The sequence below is a fragment of the Haliotis asinina genome, chromosome 14 (assembly GCF_037392515.1).
Source record: "Haliotis asinina isolate JCU_RB_2024 chromosome 14, JCU_Hal_asi_v2, whole genome shotgun sequence".
NCBI lineage: Eukaryota > Metazoa > Mollusca > Gastropoda > Lepetellida > Haliotidae > Haliotis > Haliotis asinina.
Genome location: NC_090293.1, coordinates 31375351 through 31392801, shown reverse-complemented (window position 1 = coordinate 31392801; position 17451 = coordinate 31375351). Strand labels below are relative to the sequence as shown.

At 41.3% G+C, this 17451-nt stretch overlaps 21 non-coding genes across 21 annotated transcripts; all 21 read left to right on the top strand.

Annotated features, from left to right (window-relative positions):
- Nucleotides 1-217: 217 nt before the first annotated feature.
- On the top strand, nt 218-289 carry Trnae-cuc (transfer RNA glutamic acid (anticodon CUC)). The gene has a single exon. It is a non-coding gene; the product is annotated as a tRNA-Glu (tRNA).
- A 654-nt stretch (nt 290-943) lies between these two features.
- Nucleotides 944-1015, top strand: Trnae-cuc (transfer RNA glutamic acid (anticodon CUC)). The gene has a single exon. It is a non-coding gene; the product is annotated as a tRNA-Glu (tRNA).
- Nucleotides 1016-1638: 623 nt separating this feature from the next.
- On the top strand, nt 1639-1710 carry Trnae-cuc (transfer RNA glutamic acid (anticodon CUC)). The gene has a single exon. It is a non-coding gene; the product is annotated as a tRNA-Glu (tRNA).
- Nucleotides 1711-2358: 648 nt separating this feature from the next.
- On the top strand, nt 2359-2430 carry Trnae-cuc (transfer RNA glutamic acid (anticodon CUC)). Its single transcript has one exon. It is a non-coding gene; the product is annotated as a tRNA-Glu (tRNA).
- A 623-nt stretch (nt 2431-3053) lies between these two features.
- Trnae-cuc (transfer RNA glutamic acid (anticodon CUC)) lies at nt 3054-3125 on the top strand. Its single transcript has one exon. It is a non-coding gene; the product is annotated as a tRNA-Glu (tRNA).
- A 654-nt stretch (nt 3126-3779) lies between these two features.
- Nucleotides 3780-3851, top strand: Trnae-cuc (transfer RNA glutamic acid (anticodon CUC)). The gene has a single exon. It is a non-coding gene; the product is annotated as a tRNA-Glu (tRNA).
- Nucleotides 3852-4474: 623 nt separating this feature from the next.
- Nucleotides 4475-4546, top strand: Trnae-cuc (transfer RNA glutamic acid (anticodon CUC)). Its single transcript has one exon. It is a non-coding gene; the product is annotated as a tRNA-Glu (tRNA).
- Nucleotides 4547-5194: 648 nt separating this feature from the next.
- Trnae-cuc (transfer RNA glutamic acid (anticodon CUC)) lies at nt 5195-5266 on the top strand. The gene has a single exon. It is a non-coding gene; the product is annotated as a tRNA-Glu (tRNA).
- Nucleotides 5267-5889: 623 nt separating this feature from the next.
- On the top strand, nt 5890-5961 carry Trnae-cuc (transfer RNA glutamic acid (anticodon CUC)). Its single transcript has one exon. It is a non-coding gene; the product is annotated as a tRNA-Glu (tRNA).
- A 654-nt stretch (nt 5962-6615) lies between these two features.
- Trnae-cuc (transfer RNA glutamic acid (anticodon CUC)) lies at nt 6616-6687 on the top strand. The gene has a single exon. It is a non-coding gene; the product is annotated as a tRNA-Glu (tRNA).
- A 623-nt stretch (nt 6688-7310) lies between these two features.
- Nucleotides 7311-7382, top strand: Trnae-cuc (transfer RNA glutamic acid (anticodon CUC)). Its single transcript has one exon. It is a non-coding gene; the product is annotated as a tRNA-Glu (tRNA).
- A 648-nt stretch (nt 7383-8030) lies between these two features.
- Trnae-cuc (transfer RNA glutamic acid (anticodon CUC)) lies at nt 8031-8102 on the top strand. The gene has a single exon. It is a non-coding gene; the product is annotated as a tRNA-Glu (tRNA).
- Nucleotides 8103-8725: 623 nt separating this feature from the next.
- On the top strand, nt 8726-8797 carry Trnae-cuc (transfer RNA glutamic acid (anticodon CUC)). Its single transcript has one exon. It is a non-coding gene; the product is annotated as a tRNA-Glu (tRNA).
- Nucleotides 8798-9445: 648 nt separating this feature from the next.
- Trnae-cuc (transfer RNA glutamic acid (anticodon CUC)) lies at nt 9446-9517 on the top strand. Its single transcript has one exon. It is a non-coding gene; the product is annotated as a tRNA-Glu (tRNA).
- A 623-nt stretch (nt 9518-10140) lies between these two features.
- Trnae-cuc (transfer RNA glutamic acid (anticodon CUC)) lies at nt 10141-10212 on the top strand. Its single transcript has one exon. It is a non-coding gene; the product is annotated as a tRNA-Glu (tRNA).
- Nucleotides 10213-10866: 654 nt separating this feature from the next.
- Trnae-cuc (transfer RNA glutamic acid (anticodon CUC)) lies at nt 10867-10938 on the top strand. The gene has a single exon. It is a non-coding gene; the product is annotated as a tRNA-Glu (tRNA).
- A 623-nt stretch (nt 10939-11561) lies between these two features.
- Nucleotides 11562-11633, top strand: Trnae-cuc (transfer RNA glutamic acid (anticodon CUC)). The gene has a single exon. It is a non-coding gene; the product is annotated as a tRNA-Glu (tRNA).
- Nucleotides 11634-12281: 648 nt separating this feature from the next.
- Nucleotides 12282-12353, top strand: Trnae-cuc (transfer RNA glutamic acid (anticodon CUC)). The gene has a single exon. It is a non-coding gene; the product is annotated as a tRNA-Glu (tRNA).
- Nucleotides 12354-12976: 623 nt separating this feature from the next.
- Trnad-auc (transfer RNA aspartic acid (anticodon AUC)) lies at nt 12977-13048 on the top strand. The gene has a single exon. It is a non-coding gene; the product is annotated as a tRNA-Asp (tRNA).
- Nucleotides 13049-13696: 648 nt separating this feature from the next.
- Trnae-cuc (transfer RNA glutamic acid (anticodon CUC)) lies at nt 13697-13768 on the top strand. The gene has a single exon. It is a non-coding gene; the product is annotated as a tRNA-Glu (tRNA).
- Nucleotides 13769-14391: 623 nt separating this feature from the next.
- On the top strand, nt 14392-14463 carry Trnad-auc (transfer RNA aspartic acid (anticodon AUC)). The gene has a single exon. It is a non-coding gene; the product is annotated as a tRNA-Asp (tRNA).
- The last annotated feature ends 2988 nt before the right edge of the window (nt 14464-17451 follow it).

Below are 17451 nucleotides of genomic sequence, written 5' to 3'. Positions count from 1 at the left end.
TGGCAATGTGGAAGCCACAGCTATTATTCATTCCAAGGGTGAACTGCACCCAAGCCTTCCTCTACAATTAATTCATTTACGATTGAAACTATATTGGAAGTAAGAAAAGAGAGACAGAAGGAAGCGTGCATGGGTAAGTGTCATCTAGGAAATATCACGTTGTGGCAACATGTTCCTACTTGAAGCAATACCTTGCTCCATCCCTGAGATTGCAAGGTCCCAGGTGGTCTAGTGGTTAGGATTTGGCGCTCTCACCGCCACGGCCGGGATTCGATTCCCCGTCTGGGAAGTACATTTTTCGCATATTTTTTTCTCGGTATTTATCAACTCCTCCTCACGTTTCATTCAGTTCAGCCGGAATTTCACTTTGCCTCTTTTTTCGCAAGAAAACTAAGCCCAAACACTGTCACTGTAAAGGACGTCAACACAGTTCTTATATACAATTAACACTTGCACATCATAAGTATATATTTGTGTACGTGTACATCCTTACTTTCGACAATGTGTAGACTCATTCTTATCTTGTCTGTCATTGTTGTACTGTTCTGTGTAGACTTTATGTTGTGTGTCATTGTTTTACTGATTCATCAATGGACATTTTGTAAATATACCTATGTGCATGTGTATAGTAAGTGAGTGCGTATTTCCTACATGCAAGGTAAACAACATTGCTGTCAATGTATATAAAATACTAAGTAAATGTCATATATGCGAGAGTGCGCCTTGTTATTAGATAGGACAAATTGTATGGATAACTTGTTGGAGTGGCATGTTATTAGATGACTAAAAGTCTAAATCATTCTTCATTTCAATGTAAGGCGAAGAGACATATACTCTTCACTGTCGTTGTTTCAAAGGGGCAGTTCTGTTCCATTTATGGATGTGACCTTGCCCTGATTTTCGAAGAGACATGTCAATCTTATGTCCAGATATACCATCAGTGTCCCAGGTGGTCTAGTGGTTAGGATTTGGCGCTCTCACCGCCACGGCCGGGGTTCGATTCCCCGTCTGGGAAGTAACTTTTTTCCATTTTAAGATTTGGGAATAATTTGGCTGGAGTCAGCCACAACGCCTTAATTGCTCTACATTGTGTGTGTAATGCCATCACTCTACAACATACGTAACAACACACCTAAATACTACTTTGCTATCTAGTTCCATTGGAGAAAAGGTGTACTGTTCACATACTTCACTTCGCTATAAACACAAAAAAGCATCTCGGCACTCCGATTGTCCCATAAATAAGTGAAGAGGCATATTTGAGACTCACCAATATTGAAGAATATTTCAGCATCAATTGCTGTACGTGTCATACTACAAAATGAAATCCTCCGAATAAAATCCATGCCTTCTCTGCTCTGGACAAGAGTAGACTCGGCGGGTTCCTTGCTTAATTTGGCACATGCAACATGAGTGTCTCATGGCAATGTGGAAGCCACAGCTATTATTCATTCCAAGGGTGAACTGCACCCAAGCCTTCCTCTACAATTAATTCATTTACGATTGAAACTATATTGGAAGTAAGAAAAGAGAGACAGAAGGAAGAGTGCATGGGTAAGTGTCATCTAGGAAATATCACGTTGTGGCAACATGTTCCTACTTGAACCAATACCTTGCTCCATCCCTAAGATTGCAAGGTCCCAGGTGGTCTAGTGGTTAGGATTTGGCGCTCTCACCGCCACGGCCGGGATTCGATTCCCCGTCTGGGAAGTACATTTTTCGCATATTTTTTTCTCAGTATTTATCAACTCCTCCTCACGTTTCATTCAGTTCAGCCGGAATTTCACTTTGCCTCTTTTTTCGCAAGAAAACTAAGCCCAAACACTGTCACTGTAAAGGACGTCCACACAGTTCTTATATACAATTAACACTTGCACATCATAAGTATATATTTGTGTACATCCTTACTTTCGACAATGTGTAGACTCATTCTTATCTTGTCTGTCATTGTTGTACTGTTCTGTGTAGACTTTATGTTGTGTGTCATTGTTTTACTGATTCATCAATAGACATTTTGTAAATATACCTATGTGCATGTGTATAGTAAGTGAGTGCGTATTTCCTACATGCAAGGTAAACAACATTGCTGTCAATGTATATAAAATACTAAGTAAATGTCATATATGCGAGAGTGCGCCTTGTTATTAGATAGGACAAATTGTATGGATAACTTGTTGGAGTGGCATGTTATTAGATGACTAAAAGTCTAAATCATTCTTCATTTCAATGTAAGGCGAAGAGACATATACTCTTCACTGTCGTTGTTTCAAAGGGGCAGTTCTGTTCCATTTATGGATGTGACCTTGCCCTGATTTTCGAAGAGACATGTCAATCTTATGTCCAGATATACCATCAGTGTCCCAGGTGGTCTAGTGGTTAGGATTTGGCGCTCTCACCGCCACGGCCGGGGTTCGATTCCCCGTCTGGGAAGTAACTTTTTTCCATTTTAAGATTTGGGAATAATTTGGCTGGAGTCAGCCACAACGCCTTAATTGCTCTACATTGTGTGTGTAATGCCATCACTCTACAACATACGTAACAACACACCTAAATACTACTTTGCTATCTAGTTCCATTGGAGAAAAGGTGTACTGTTCACATACTTCACTTCGCTATAAACACAAAAAAGCATCTCGGCACTCCGATTGTCCCATAAATAAGTGAAAAGGCATATTTGAGACTCACCAATATTGAAGAATATTTCAGCATCAATTGCTGTACGTGTCATACTACAAAATGAAATCCTCCGAATAAAATCCATGCCTTCTCTGCTCTGGACAAGAGTAGACTCGGCGGGTTCCTTGCTTAATTTGGCACATGCAACATGAGTGTCTCATGGCAATGTGGAAGCCACAGCTATTATTCATTCCAAGGGTGAACTGCACCCAAGCCTTCCTCTACAATTAATTCATTTACGATTGAAACTATATTGGAAGTAAGAAAAGAGAGACAGAAGGAAGCGTGCATGGGTAAGTGTCATCTAGGAAATATCACGTTGTGGCAACATGTTCCTACTTGAACCAATACCTTGCTCCATCCCTAAGATTGCAAGGTCCCAGGTGGTCTAGTGGTTAGGATTTGGCGCTCTCACCGCCACGGCCGGGATTCGATTCCCCGTCTGGGAAGTACATTTTTCGCATATTTTTTTCTCGGTATTTATCAACTCCTCCTCACGTTTCATTCAGTTCAGCCGGAATTTCACTTTGCCTCTTTTTTCGCAAGAAAACTAAGCCCAAACACTGTCACTGTAAAGGACGTCAACACAGTTCTTATATACAATTAACACTTGCACATCATAAGTATATATTTGTGTACGTGTACATCCTTACTTTCGACAATGTGTAGACTCATTCTTATCTTGTCTGTCATTGTTGTACTGTTCTGTGTAGACTTTATGTTGTGTGTCATTGTTTTACTGATTCATCAATGGACATTTTGTAAATATACCTATGTGCATGTGTATAGTAAGTGAGTGCGTATTTCCTACATGCAAGGTAAACAACATTGCTGTCAATGTATATAAAATACTAAGTAAATGTCATATATGCGAGAGTGCGCCTTGTTATTAGATAGGACAAATTGTATGGATAACTTGTTGGAGTGGCATGTTATTAGATGACTAAAAGTCTAAATCATTCTTCATTTCAATGTAAGGCGAAGAGACATATACTCTTCACTGTCGTTGTTTCAAAGGGGCAGTTCTGTTCCATTTATGGATGTGACCTTGCCCTGATTTTCGAAGAGACATGTCAATCTTATGTCCAGATATACCATCAGTGTCCCAGGTGGTCTAGTGGTTAGGATTTGGCGCTCTCACCGCCACGGCCGGGGTTCGATTCCCCGTCTGGGAAGTAACTTTTTTCCATTTTAAGATTTGGGAATAATTTGGCTGGAGTCAGCCACAACGCCTTAATTGCTCTACATTGTGTGTGTAATGCCATCACTCTACAACATACGTAACAACACACCTAAATACTACTTTGCTATCTAGTTCCATTGGAGAAAAGGTGTACTGTTCACATACTTCACTTCGCTATAAACACAAAAAAGCATCTCGGCACTCCGATTGTCCCATAAATAAGTGAAGAGGCATATTTGAGACTCACCAATATTGAAGAATATTTCAGCATCAATTGCTGTACGTGTCATACTACAAAATGAAATCCTCCGAATAAAATCCATGCCTTCTCTGCTCTGGACAAGAGTAGACTCGGCGGGTTCCTTGCTTAATTTGGCACATGCAACATGAGTGTCTCATGGCAATGTGGAAGCCACAGCTATTATTCATTCCAAGGGTGAACTGCACCCAAGCCTTCCTCTACAATTAATTCATTTACGATTGAAACTATATTGGAAGTAAGAAAAGAGAGACAGAAGGAAGAGTGCATGGGTAAGTGTCATCTAGGAAATATCACGTTGTGGCAACATGTTCCTACTTGAACCAATACCTTGCTCCATCCCTAAGATTGCAAGGTCCCAGGTGGTCTAGTGGTTAGGATTTGGCGCTCTCACCGCCACGGCCGGGATTCGATTCCCCGTCTGGGAAGTACATTTTTCGCATATTTTTTTCTCAGTATTTATCAACTCCTCCTCACGTTTCATTCAGTTCAGCCGGAATTTCACTTTGCCTCTTTTTTCGCAAGAAAACTAAGCCCAAACACTGTCACTGTAAAGGACGTCAACACAGTTCTTATATACAATTAACACTTGCACATCATAAGTATATATTTGTGTACATCCTTACTTTCGACAATGTGTAGACTCATTCTTATCTTGTCTGTCATTGTTGTACTGTTCTGTGTAGACTTTATGTTGTGTGTCATTGTTTTACTGATTCATCAATAGACATTTTGTAAATATACCTATGTGCATGTGTATAGTAAGTGAGTGCGTATTTCCTACATGCAAGGTAAACAACATTGCTGTCAATGTATATAAAATACTAAGTAAATGTCATATATGCGAGAGTGCGCCTTGTTATTAGATAGGACAAATTGTATGGATAACTTGTTGGAGTGGCATGTTATTAGATGACTAAAAGTCTAAATCATTCTTCATTTCAATGTAAGGCGAAGAGACATATACTCTTCACTGTCGTTGTTTCAAAGGGGCAGTTCTGTTCCATTTATGGATGTGACCTTGCCCTGATTTTCGAAGAGACATGTCAATCTTATGTCCAGATATACCATCAGTGTCCCAGGTGGTCTAGTGGTTAGGATTTGGCGCTCTCACCGCCACGGCCGGGGTTCGATTCCCCGTCTGGGAAGTAACTTTTTTCCATTTTAAGATTTGGGAATAATTTGGCTGGAGTCAGCCACAACGCCTTAATTGCTCTACATTGTGTGTGTAATGCCATCACTCTACAACATACGTAACAACACACCTAAATACTACTTTGCTATCTAGTTCCATTGGAGAAAAGGTGTACTGTTCACATACTTCACTTCGCTATAAACACAAAAAAGCATCTCGGCACTCCGATTGTCCCATAAATAAGTGAAAAGGCATATTTGAGACTCACCAATATTGAAGAATATTTCAGCATCAATTGCTGTACGTGTCATACTACAAAATGAAATCCTCCGAATAAAATCCATGCCTTCTCTGCTCTGGACAAGAGTAGACTCGGCGGGTTCCTTGCTTAATTTGGCACATGCAACATGAGTGTCTCATGGCAATGTGGAAGCCACAGCTATTATTCATTCCAAGGGTGAACTGCACCCAAGCCTTCCTCTACAATTAATTCATTTACGATTGAAACTATATTGGAAGTAAGAAAAGAGAGACAGAAGAAAGCGTGCATGGGTAAGTGTCATCTAGGAAATATCACGTTGTGGCAACATGTTCCTACTTGAACCAATACCTTGCTCCATCCCTGAGATTGCAAGGTCCCAGGTGGTCTAGTGGTTAGGATTTGGCGCTCTCACCGCCACGGCCGGGATTCGATTCCCCGTCTGGGAAGTACATTTTTCGCATATTTTTTTCTCGGTATTTATCAACTCCTCCTCACGTTTCATTCAGTTCAGCCGGAATTTCACTTTGCCTCTTTTTTCGCAAGAAAACTAAGCCCAAACACTGTCACTGTAAAGGACGTCCACACAGTTCTTATATACAATTAACACTTGCACATCATAAGTATATATTTGTGTACGTGTACATCCTTACTTTCGACAATGTGTAGACTCATTCTTATCTTGTCTGTCATTGTTGTACTGTTCTGTGTAGACTTTATGTTGTGTGTCATTGTTTTACTGATTCATCAATGGACATTTTGTAAATATACCTATGTGCATGTGTATAGTAAGTGAGTGCGTATTTCCTACATGCAAGGTAAACAACATTGCTGTCAATGTATATAAAATACTAAGTAAATGTCATATATGCGAGAGTGCGCCTTGTTATTAGATAGGACAAATTGTATGGATAACTTGTTGGAGTGGCATGTTATTAGATGACTAAAAGTCTAAATCATTCTTCATTTCAATGTAAGGCGAAGAGACATATACTCTTCACTGTCGTTGTTTCAAAGGGGCAGTTCTGTTCCATTTATGGATGTGACCTTGCCCTGATTTTCGAAGAGACATGTCAATCTTATGTCCAGATATACCATCAGTGTCCCAGGTGGTCTAGTGGTTAGGATTTGGCGCTCTCACCGCCACGGCCGGGGTTCGATTCCCCGTCTGGGAAGTAACTTTTTTCCATTTTAAGATTTGGGAATAATTTGGCTGGAGTCAGCCACAACGCCTTAATTGCTCTACATTGTGTGTGTAATGCCATCACTCTACAACATACGTAACAACACACCTAAATACTACTTTGCTATCTAGTTCCATTGGAGAAAAGGTGTACTGTTCACATACTTCACTTCGCTATAAACACAAAAAAGCATCTCGGCACTCCGATTGTCCCATAAATAAGTGAAAAGGCATATTTGAGACTCACCAATATTGAAGAATATTTCAGCATCAATTGCTGTACGTGTCATACTACAAAATGAAATCCTCCGAATAAAATCCATGCCTTCTCTGCTCTGGACAAGAGTAGACTCGGCGGGTTCCTTGCTTAATTTGGCACATGCAACATGAGTGTCTCATGGCAATGTGGAAGCCACAGCTATTATTCATTCCAAGGGTGAACTGCACCCAAGCCTTCCTCTACAATTAATTCATTTACGATTGAAACTATATTGGAAGTAAGAAAAGAGAGACAGAAGGAAGCGTGCATGGGTAAGTGTCATCTAGGAAATATCACGTTGTGGCAACATGTTCCTACTTGAACCAATACCTTGCTCCATCCCTGAGATTGCAAGGTCCCAGGTGGTCTAGTGGTTAGGATTTGGCGCTCTCACCGCCACGGCCGGGATTCGATTCCCCGTCTGGGAAGTACATTTTTCGCATATTTTTTTCTCAGTATTTATCAACTCCTCCTCACGTTTCATTCAGTTCAGCCGGAATTTCACTTTGCCTCTTTTTTCGCAAGAAAACTAAGCCCAAACACTGTCACTGTAAAGGACGTCCACACAGTTCTTATATACAATTAACACTTGCACATCATAAGTATATATTTGTGTACATCCTTACTTTCGACAATGTGTAGACTCATTCTTATCTTGTCTGTCATTGTTGTACTGTTCTGTGTAGACTTTATGTTGTGTGTCATTGTTTTACTGATTCATCAATAGACATTTTGTAAATATACCTATGTGCATGTGTATAGTAAGTGAGTGCGTATTTCCTACATGCAAGGTAAACAACATTGCTGTCAATGTATATAAAATACTAAGTAAATGTCATATATGCGAGAGTGCGCCTTGTTATTAGATAGGACAAATTGTATGGATAACTTGTTGGAGTGGCATGTTATTAGATGACTAAAAGTCTAAATCATTCTTCATTTCAATGTAAGGCGAAGAGACATATACTCTTCACTGTCGTTGTTTCAAAGGGGCAGTTCTGTTCCATTTATGGATGTGACCTTGCCCTGATTTTCGAAGAGACATGTCAATCTTATGTCCAGATATACCATCAGTGTCCCAGGTGGTCTAGTGGTTAGGATTTGGCGCTCTCACCGCCACGGCCGGGGTTCGATTCCCCGTCTGGGAAGTAACTTTTTTCCATTTTAAGATTTGGGAATAATTTGGCTGGAGTCAGCCACAACGCCTTAATTGCTCTACATTGTGTGTGTAATGCCATCACTCTACAACATACGTAACAACACACCTAAATACTACTTTGCTATCTAGTTCCATTGGAGAAAAGGTGTACTGTTCACATACTTCACTTCGCTATAAACACAAAAAAGCATCTCGGCACTCCGATTGTCCCATAAATAAGTGAAAAGGCATATTTGAGACTCACCAATATTGAAGAATATTTCAGCATCAATTGCTGTACGTGTCATACTACAAAATGAAATCCTCCGAATAAAATCCATGCCTTCTCTGCTCTGGACAAGAGTAGACTCGGCGGGTTCCTTGCTTAATTTGGCACATGCAACATGAGTGTCTCATGGCAATGTGGAAGCCACAGCTATTATTCATTCCAAGGGTGAACTGCACCCAAGCCTTCCTCTACAATTAATTCATTTACGATTGAAACTATATTGGAAGTAAGAAAAGAGAGACAGAAGGAAGCGTGCATGGGTAAGTGTCATCTAGGAAATATCACGTTGTGGCAACATGTTCCTACTTGAACCAATACCTTGCTCCATCCCTGAGATTGCAAGGTCCCAGGTGGTCTAGTGGTTAGGATTTGGCGCTCTCACCGCCACGGCCGGGATTCGATTCCCCGTCTGGGAAGTACATTTTTCGCATATTTTTTTCTCAGTATTTATCAACTCCTCCTCACGTTTCATTCAGTTCAGCCGGAATTTCACTTTGCCTCTTTTTTCGCAAGAAAACTAAGCCCAAACACTGTCACTGTAAAGGACGTCCACACAGTTCTTATATACAATTAACACTTGCACATCATAAGTATATATTTGTGTACATTCTTACTTTCGACAATGTGTAGACTCATTCTTATCTTGTCTGTCATTGTTGTACTGTTCTGTGTAGACTTTATGTTGTGTGTCATTGTTTTACTGATTCATCAATAGACATTTTGTAAATATACCTATGTGCATGTGTATAGTAAGTGAGTGCGTATTTCCTACATGCAAGGTAAACAACATTGCTGTCAATGTATATAAAATACTAAGTAAATGTCATATATGCGAGAGTGCGCCTTGTTATTAGATAGGACAAATTGTATGGACAACTTGTTGGAGTGGCATGTTATTAGATGACTAAAAGTCTAAATCATTCTTCATTTCAATGTAAGGCGAAGAGACATATACTCTTCACTGTCGTTGTTTCAAAGGGGCAGTTCTGTTCCATTTATGGATGTGACCTTGCCCTGATTTTCGAAGAGACATGTCAATCTTATGTCCAGATATACCATCAGTGTCCCAGGTGGTCTAGTGGTTAGGATTTGGCGCTCTCACCGCCACGGCCGGGGTTCGATTCCCCGTCTGGGAAGTAACTTTTTTCCATTTTAAGATTTGGGAATAATTTGGCTGGAGTCAGCCACAACGCCTTAATTGCTCTACATTGTGTGTGTAATGCCATCACTCTACAACATACGTAACAACACACCTAAATACTACTTTGCTATCTAGTTCCATTGGAGAAAAGGTGTACTGTTCACATACTTCACTTCGCTATAAACACAAAAAAGCATCTCGGCACTCCGATTGTCCCATAAATAAGTGAAAAGGCATATTTGAGACTCACCAATATTGAAGAATATTTCAGCATCAATTGCTGTACGTGTCATACTACAAAATGAAATCCTCCGAATAAAATCCATGCCTTCTCTGCTCTGGACAAGAGTAGACTCGGCGGGTTCCTTGCTTAATTTGGCACATGCAACATGAGTGTCTCATGGCAATGTGGAAGCCACAGCTATTATTCATTCCAAGGGTGAACTGCACCCAAGCCTTCCTCTACAATTAATTCATTTACGATTGAAACTATATTGGAAGTAAGAAAAGAGAGACAGAAGGAAGCGTGCATGGGTAAGTGTCATCTAGGAAATATCACGTTGTGGCAACATGTTCCTACTTGAACCAATACCTTGCTCCATCCCTAAGATTGCAAGGTCCCAGGTGGTCTAGTGGTTAGGATTTGGCGCTCTCACCGCCACGGCCGGGATTCGATTCCCCGTCTGGGAAGTACATTTTTCGCATATTTTTTTCTCGGTATTTATCAACTCCTCCTCACGTTTCATTCAGTTCAGCCGGAATTTCACTTTGCCTCTTTTTTCGCAAGAAAACTAAGCCCAAACACTGTCACTGTAAAGGACGTCCACACAGTTCTTATATACAATTAACACTTGCACATCATAAGTATATATTTGTGTACGTGTACATCCTTACTTTCGACAATGTGTAGACTCATTCTTATCTTGTCTGTCATTGTTGTACTGTTCTGTGTAGACTTTATGTTGTGTGTCATTGTTTTACTGATTCATCAATGGACATTTTGTAAATATACCTATGTGCATGTGTATAGTAAGTGAGTGCGTATTTCCTACATGCAAGGTAAACAACATTGCTGTCAATGTATATAAAATACTAAGTAAATGTCATATATGCGAGAGTGCGCCTTGTTATTAGATAGGACAAATTGTATGGATAACTTGTTGGAGTGGCATGTTATTAGATGACTAAAAGTCTAAATCATTCTTCATTTCAATGTAAGGCGAAGAGACATATACTCTTCACTGTCGTTGTTTCAAAGGGGCAGTTCTGTTCCATTTATGGATGTGACCTTGCCCTGATTTTCGAAGAGACATGTCAATCTTATGTCCAGATATACCATCAGTGTCCCAGGTGGTCTAGTGGTTAGGATTTGGCGCTCTCACCGCCACGGCCGGGGTTCGATTCCCCGTCTGGGAAGTAACTTTTTTCCATTTTAAGATTTGGGAATAATTTGGCTGGAGTCAGCCACAACGCCTTAATTGCTCTACATTGTGTGTGTAATGCCATCACTCTACAACATACGTAACAACACACCTAAATACTACTTTGCTATCTAGTTCCATTGGAGAAAAGGTGTACTGTTCACATACTTCACTTCGCTATAAACACAAAAAAGCATCTCGGCACTCCGATTGTCCCATAAATAAGTGAAAAGGCATATTTGAGACTCACCAATATTGAAGAATATTTCAGCATCAATTGCTGTACGTGTCATACTACAAAATGAAATCCTCCGAATAAAATCCATGCCTTCTCTGCTCTGGACAAGAGTAGACTCGGCGGGTTCCTTGCTTAATTTGGCACATGCAACATGAGTGTCTCATGGCAATGTGGAAGCCACAGCTATTATTCATTCCAAGGGTGAACTGCACCCAAGCCTTCCTCTACAATTAATTCATTTACGATTGAAACTATATTGGAAGCAAGAAAAGAGAGACAGAAGGAAGCGTGCATGGGTAAGTGTCATCTAGGAAATATCACGTTGTGGCAACATGTTCCTACTTGAACCAATACCTTGCTCCATCCCTGAGATTGCAAGGTCCCAGGTGGTCTAGTGGTTAGGATTTGGCGCTCTCACCGCCACGGCCGGGATTCGATTCCCCGTCTGGGAAGTACATTTTTCGCATATTTTTTTCTCAGTATTTATCAACTCCTCCTCACGTTTCATTCAGTTCAGCCGGAATTTCACTTTGCCTCTTTTTTCGCAAGAAAACTAAGCCCAAACACTGTCACTGTAAAGGACGTCCACACAGTTCTTATATACAATTAACACTTGCACATCATAAGTATATATTTGTGTACATCCTTACTTTCGACAATGTGTAGACTCATTCTTATCTTGTCTGTCATTGTTGTACTGTTCTGTGTAGACTTTATGTTGTGTGTCATTGTTTTACTGATTCATCAATAGACATTTTGTAAATATACCTATGTGCATGTGTATAGTAAGTGAGTGCGTATTTCCTACATGCAAGGTAAACAACATTGCTGTCAATGTATATAAAATACTAAGTAAATGTCATATATGCGAGAGTGCGCCTTGTTATTAGATAGGACAAATTGTATGGATAACTTGTTGGAGTGGCATGTTATTAGATGACTAAAAGTCTAAATCATTCTTCATTTCAATGTAAGGCGAAGAGACATATACTCTTCACTGTCGTTGTTTCAAAGGGGCAGTTCTGTTCCATTTATGGATGTGACCTTGCCCTGATTTTCGAAGAGACATGTCAATCTTATGTCCAGATATACCATCAGTGTCCCAGGTGGTCTAGTGGTTAGGATTTGGCGCTCTCACCGCCACGGCCGGGGTTCGATTCCCCGTCTGGGAAGTAACTTTTTTCCATTTTAAGATTTGGGAATAATTTGGCTGGAGTCAGCCACAACGCCTTAATTGCTCTACATTGTGTGTGTAATGCCATCACTCTACAACATACGTAACAACACACCTAAATACTACTTTGCTATCTAGTTCCATTGGAGAAAAGGTGTACTGTTCACATACTTCACTTCGCTATAAACACAAAAAAGCATCTCGGCACTCCGATTGTCCCATAAATAAGTGAAAAGGCATATTTGAGACTCACCAATATTGAAGAATATTTCAGCATCAATTGCTGTACGTGTCATACTACAAAATGAAATCCTCCGAATAAAATCCATGCCTTCTCTGCTCTGGACAAGAGTAGACTCGGCGGGTTCCTTGCTTAATTTGGCACATGCAACATGAGTGTCTCATGGCAATGTGGAAGCCACAGCTATTATTCATTCCAAGGGTGAACTGCACCCAAGCCTTCCTCTACAATTAATTCATTTACGATTGAAACTATATTGGAAGTAAGAAAAGAGAGACAGAAGGAAGCGTGCATGGGTAAGTGTCATCTAGGAAATATCACGTTGTGGCAACATGTTCCTACTTGAACCAATACCTTGCTCCATCCCTGAGATTGCAAGGTCCCAGGTGGTCTAGTGGTTAGGATTTGGCGCTATCACCGCCACGGCCGGGATTCGATTCCCCGTCTGGGAAGTACATTTTTCGCATATTTTTTTCTCAGTATTTATCAACTCCTCCTCACGTTTCATTCAGTTCAGCCGGAATTTCACTTTGCCTCTTTTTTCGCAAGAAAACTAAACCCAAACACTGTCACTGTAAAGGACGTCCACACAGTTCTTATATACAATTAACACTTGCACATCATAAGTATATATTTGTGTACATCCTTACTTTCGACAATGTGTAGACTCATTCTTATCTTGTCTGTCATTGTTGTACTGTTCTGTGTAGACTTTATGTTGTGTGTCATTGTTTTACTGATTCATCAATAGACATTTTGTAAATATACCTATGTGCATGTGTATAGTAAGTGAGTGCGTATTTCCTACATGCAAGGTAAACAACATTGCTGTCAATGTATATAAAATACTAAGTAAATGTCATATATGCGAGAGTGCGCCTTGTTATTAGATAGGACAAATTGTATGGATAACTTGTTGGAGTGGCATGTTATTAGATGACTAAAAGTCTAAATCATTCTTCATTTCAATGTAAGGCGAAGAGACATATACTCTTCACTGTCGTTGTTTCAAAGGGGCAGTTCTGTTCCATTTATGGATGTGACCTTGCCCTGATTTTCGAAGAGACATGTCAATCTTATGTCCAGATATACCATCAGTGTCCCAGGTGGTCTAGTGGTTAGGATTTGGCGCTCTCACCGCCACGGCCGGGGTTCGATTCCCCGTCTGGGAAGTAACTTTTTTCCATTTTAAGATTTGGGAATAATTTGGCTGGAGTCAGCCACAACGCCTTAATTGCTCTACATTGTGTGTGTAATGCCATCACTCTACAACATACGTAACAACACACCTAAATACTACTTTGCTATCTAGTTCCATTGGAGAAAAGGTGTACTGTTCACATACTTCACTTCGCTATAAACACAAAAAAGCATCTCGGCACTCCGATTGTCCCATAAATAAGTGAAAAGGCATATTTGAGACTCACCAATATTGAAGAATATTTCAGCATCAATTGCTGTACGTGTCATACTACAAAATGAAATCCTCCGAATAAAATCCATGCCTTCTCTGCTCTGGACAAGAGTAGACTCGGCGGGTTCCTTGCTTAATTTGGCACATGCAACATGAGTGTCTCATGGCAATGTGGAAGCCACAGCTATTATTCATTCCAAGGGTGAACTGCACCCAAGCCTTCCTCTACAATTAATTCATTTACGATTGAAACTATATTGGAAGTAAGAAAAGAGAGACAGAAGGAAGCGTGCATGGGTAAGTGTCATCTAGGAAATATCACGTTGTGGCAACATGTTCCTACTTGAAGCAATACCTTGCTCCATCCCTGAGATTGCAAGGTCCCAGGTGGTCTAGTGGTTAGGATTTGGCGCTATCACCGCCACGGCCGGGATTCGATTCCCCGTCTGGGAAGTACATTTTTCGCATGTTTTTTTCTCGGTATTTATCAACTCCTCCTCACGTTTCATTCAGTTCAGCCGGAATTTCACTTTGCCTCTTTTTTCGCAAGAAAACTAAGCCCAAACACTGTCACTGTAAAGGACGTCCACACAGTTCTTATATACAATTAACACTTGCACATTATACGTGTATATTTGTGTACATCCTTACTTTCGACAATGTGTAGACTCATTCTTATCTTGTCTGTCATTGTTGTACTGTTCTGTGTAGACTTTATGTTGTGTGTCATTGTTTTACTGATTTATCAATGGACATTTTGTAAATATACCTGTGTGCATGTGTGTAGTAAGTGAGTGCGTGTTTCCTACATGCAAGGTAAACAACATTGCTGTCAATGTATATAAAATACTAAGTAAATGTCATATATGCGAGAGTGCGCCTTGTTATTAGATAGGACAAATTGTATGGATAACTTGTTGGAGTGGCATGTTATTAGAAGTAGTATAGGTAATAGGGGTTCTAAAACACTTTCAAGAAATGCCTCTACAAAGCCTTATTTAGTAAATAAGGCTTTGATTGGGCCATTAGCTCTTGCTACTATTACCCCTACTACAAAATTACTGTGCCTTGGTAGGAGGTAATAATGTGCCGTACGGTACGATCAATAATTCTTCTCTTACAAATCCCCTACCCGGCCCATCCCTCAAGTAGTACAAGTTAGGTTCGTCGGCTTTCATATCCACTTTATCTATGTTGTAAGTTTTGACTGACCATATAGGATCGGTGGCCCGCTTACGGCTATCGCCCTCGTGTTCCCCCGGCTGGTATAGATACCTCACTAGGGCCCTATCTGGTATTTGTTTCTCCTTCCCACGCAATGGAGCGGCCGACTCTGCAACTATTGATTTTAGTTTGATAGCGTCTGCCGGTTTCTTACCGGTGAGACGGGTGACTTCATGGTTGATTGCCGACACCACTTTGGGTAACCTCGTGACCCATTCAGTCGATCGTTTTCCAGGGGTGACCATCTCCCTAGCATACTGATAGCCGAACAAGCGCTCAGCCAAAGTCCTATTAAATCTCTCAACTATGGCTTGGCTGCGATGGGCTCTGGCCGTGCCACGCCTGACCTTTGTATCGTGTTTGGCTAGCAGTTGTGACACGGCACCCATGAACTCCCGTCCGGGGTCAACTTGCAGCTCTGTTGGCCACGTCAGCGGACTGCGTTTGTATATGCGTTCGAATCCTCTGGCTACCTGGGCCGAATCTTTCGTGGTCAAGGGTTCGGCTTCCTTGTAACGACTGGCTACGTCCACTACGGTTAAGGCATACTTGTACCTCTTGTCGTGGGGTAGGAACAGTAGGTCTGCCTGGTGAATGCTATTAGGTATGTTAATACCGAACCTCCTTCTAGGCACGTAGCGTGGTGCCGGCAAATAGATCTGCCACAGGGCTTGTTTTTCAAGCCACGCTTTGGCTTCCTCCGGGGGTACTCGCGCTAGTTTAGCTAGCTTATCTACTGCGCTAGCTCCTTTCCAGTACCCACGGGGGCTGTAGTAAATAGCCTCAAATTTTTTCATGTCCATACGCGTATGTGTTTATTCCATCAATAGCTATCCAACGTTTCGTGTCCATAGGCGATAGGGACGTCTTGTTTATAGTCAGTCCGTATATCTTATGCCCATCACTTCTAAGTGTGTTCATTTTATGTCTAAAGGTACGGGTCTTGAACAGGGCTTCCTTGAATCTGGCGTGTTTGATGTGTTGTTTCACCACATACTTCTTAACCCCCTTAGCCTTCCGGATCTCACTATTGTCGGCTTTCAGTATGGAGTACATCTTAGGTCTCAAACCTATGTACTCGGCTATGGGCGTGCCAGCACACTCGTCCTTCATCTTACCTAGGACCTTTTTATTTACCGTGCTGTGTAGGGTATGGGTCTTAGGGTAGTCGCTGGTGTCGTATAAATCGAGGTGTTTTTTCATGTCCTCGTACACGTCCTCGGTTCGAATCTCCATCAGCAGGGAATCCGTGTCAGTGTACAGCACTTCACACCTGTCGCCGTACTGTTTCTTGAGCTCGTTGTAGTAAAAGTCGTACATCAGGTGTTTGGATAAATCGAGGATGCTCATCCCCACGTAAACAGGCCGGTTGAATTTTATGTGGCTTTTCTTCATGTGTAGGGCAACCAGGTTGTCTGTGAATATCTTACTACGGTTGAATGCCGGACTGGCTATCAATTTCCTGAGTTTGTCTTCCTCACTAGATCTAACCAGCTTCACGGTCACGCGTTTCCTCAGGTTCTCCATAGTCTTACCAAACACCGAGTTGTTCATGAGCTTGTAGAGATTTTTCTCAAAATCACTGGTTGCTTTTTTTCGTAGGTCTGTGTTCATTCTGATGTAGGGCTCCATCCATGGGCTCTGGTCGAACATGAGCACCCTGTGTATTTTGGTCAGCCTCATACCCAACGACAGGTACAGCTGTAGGTTGCGATAGTGAACGATGTACTTGGTCTTATTCATTAAGTTAGGCACGAGTTTTTCAACGTCTGTCACACGCCCACCTGACAAGTTATGTTGGTACTCAGACATCCAGTCTGGGTTAACCCTAATACGTTCGGGGGCCAAGGGGTAGCTGTTATGCGATGTGTGTAATTCCTTGGGATACTCTAGGTCAACCTCGAGGATATAACCTTTGTTCGAATCTGGTGCAACCTCCATAATATCAACGTGGGGTACCCATTCGAATCCCCCTGTAGGTAGATACTGGCTCATGGCCCAGCCGTACAGGTTGTTTGCGTCGAGGTATAGAATGTGATTGGTTGGTTTGTTAGGATCGTAACCTTTCACGTATTGATTATTTGCTTTCGCGTATCGTTTGGATGCCATGGAAATACCACCTCGCAAGCCTTTCTCAATGAATAGGTGCATGTCGTAATCTGTGAGCAATTCCAAATTAACTCCGGTCTTTTTAAGCAAGGCGTCCCACGATAGACC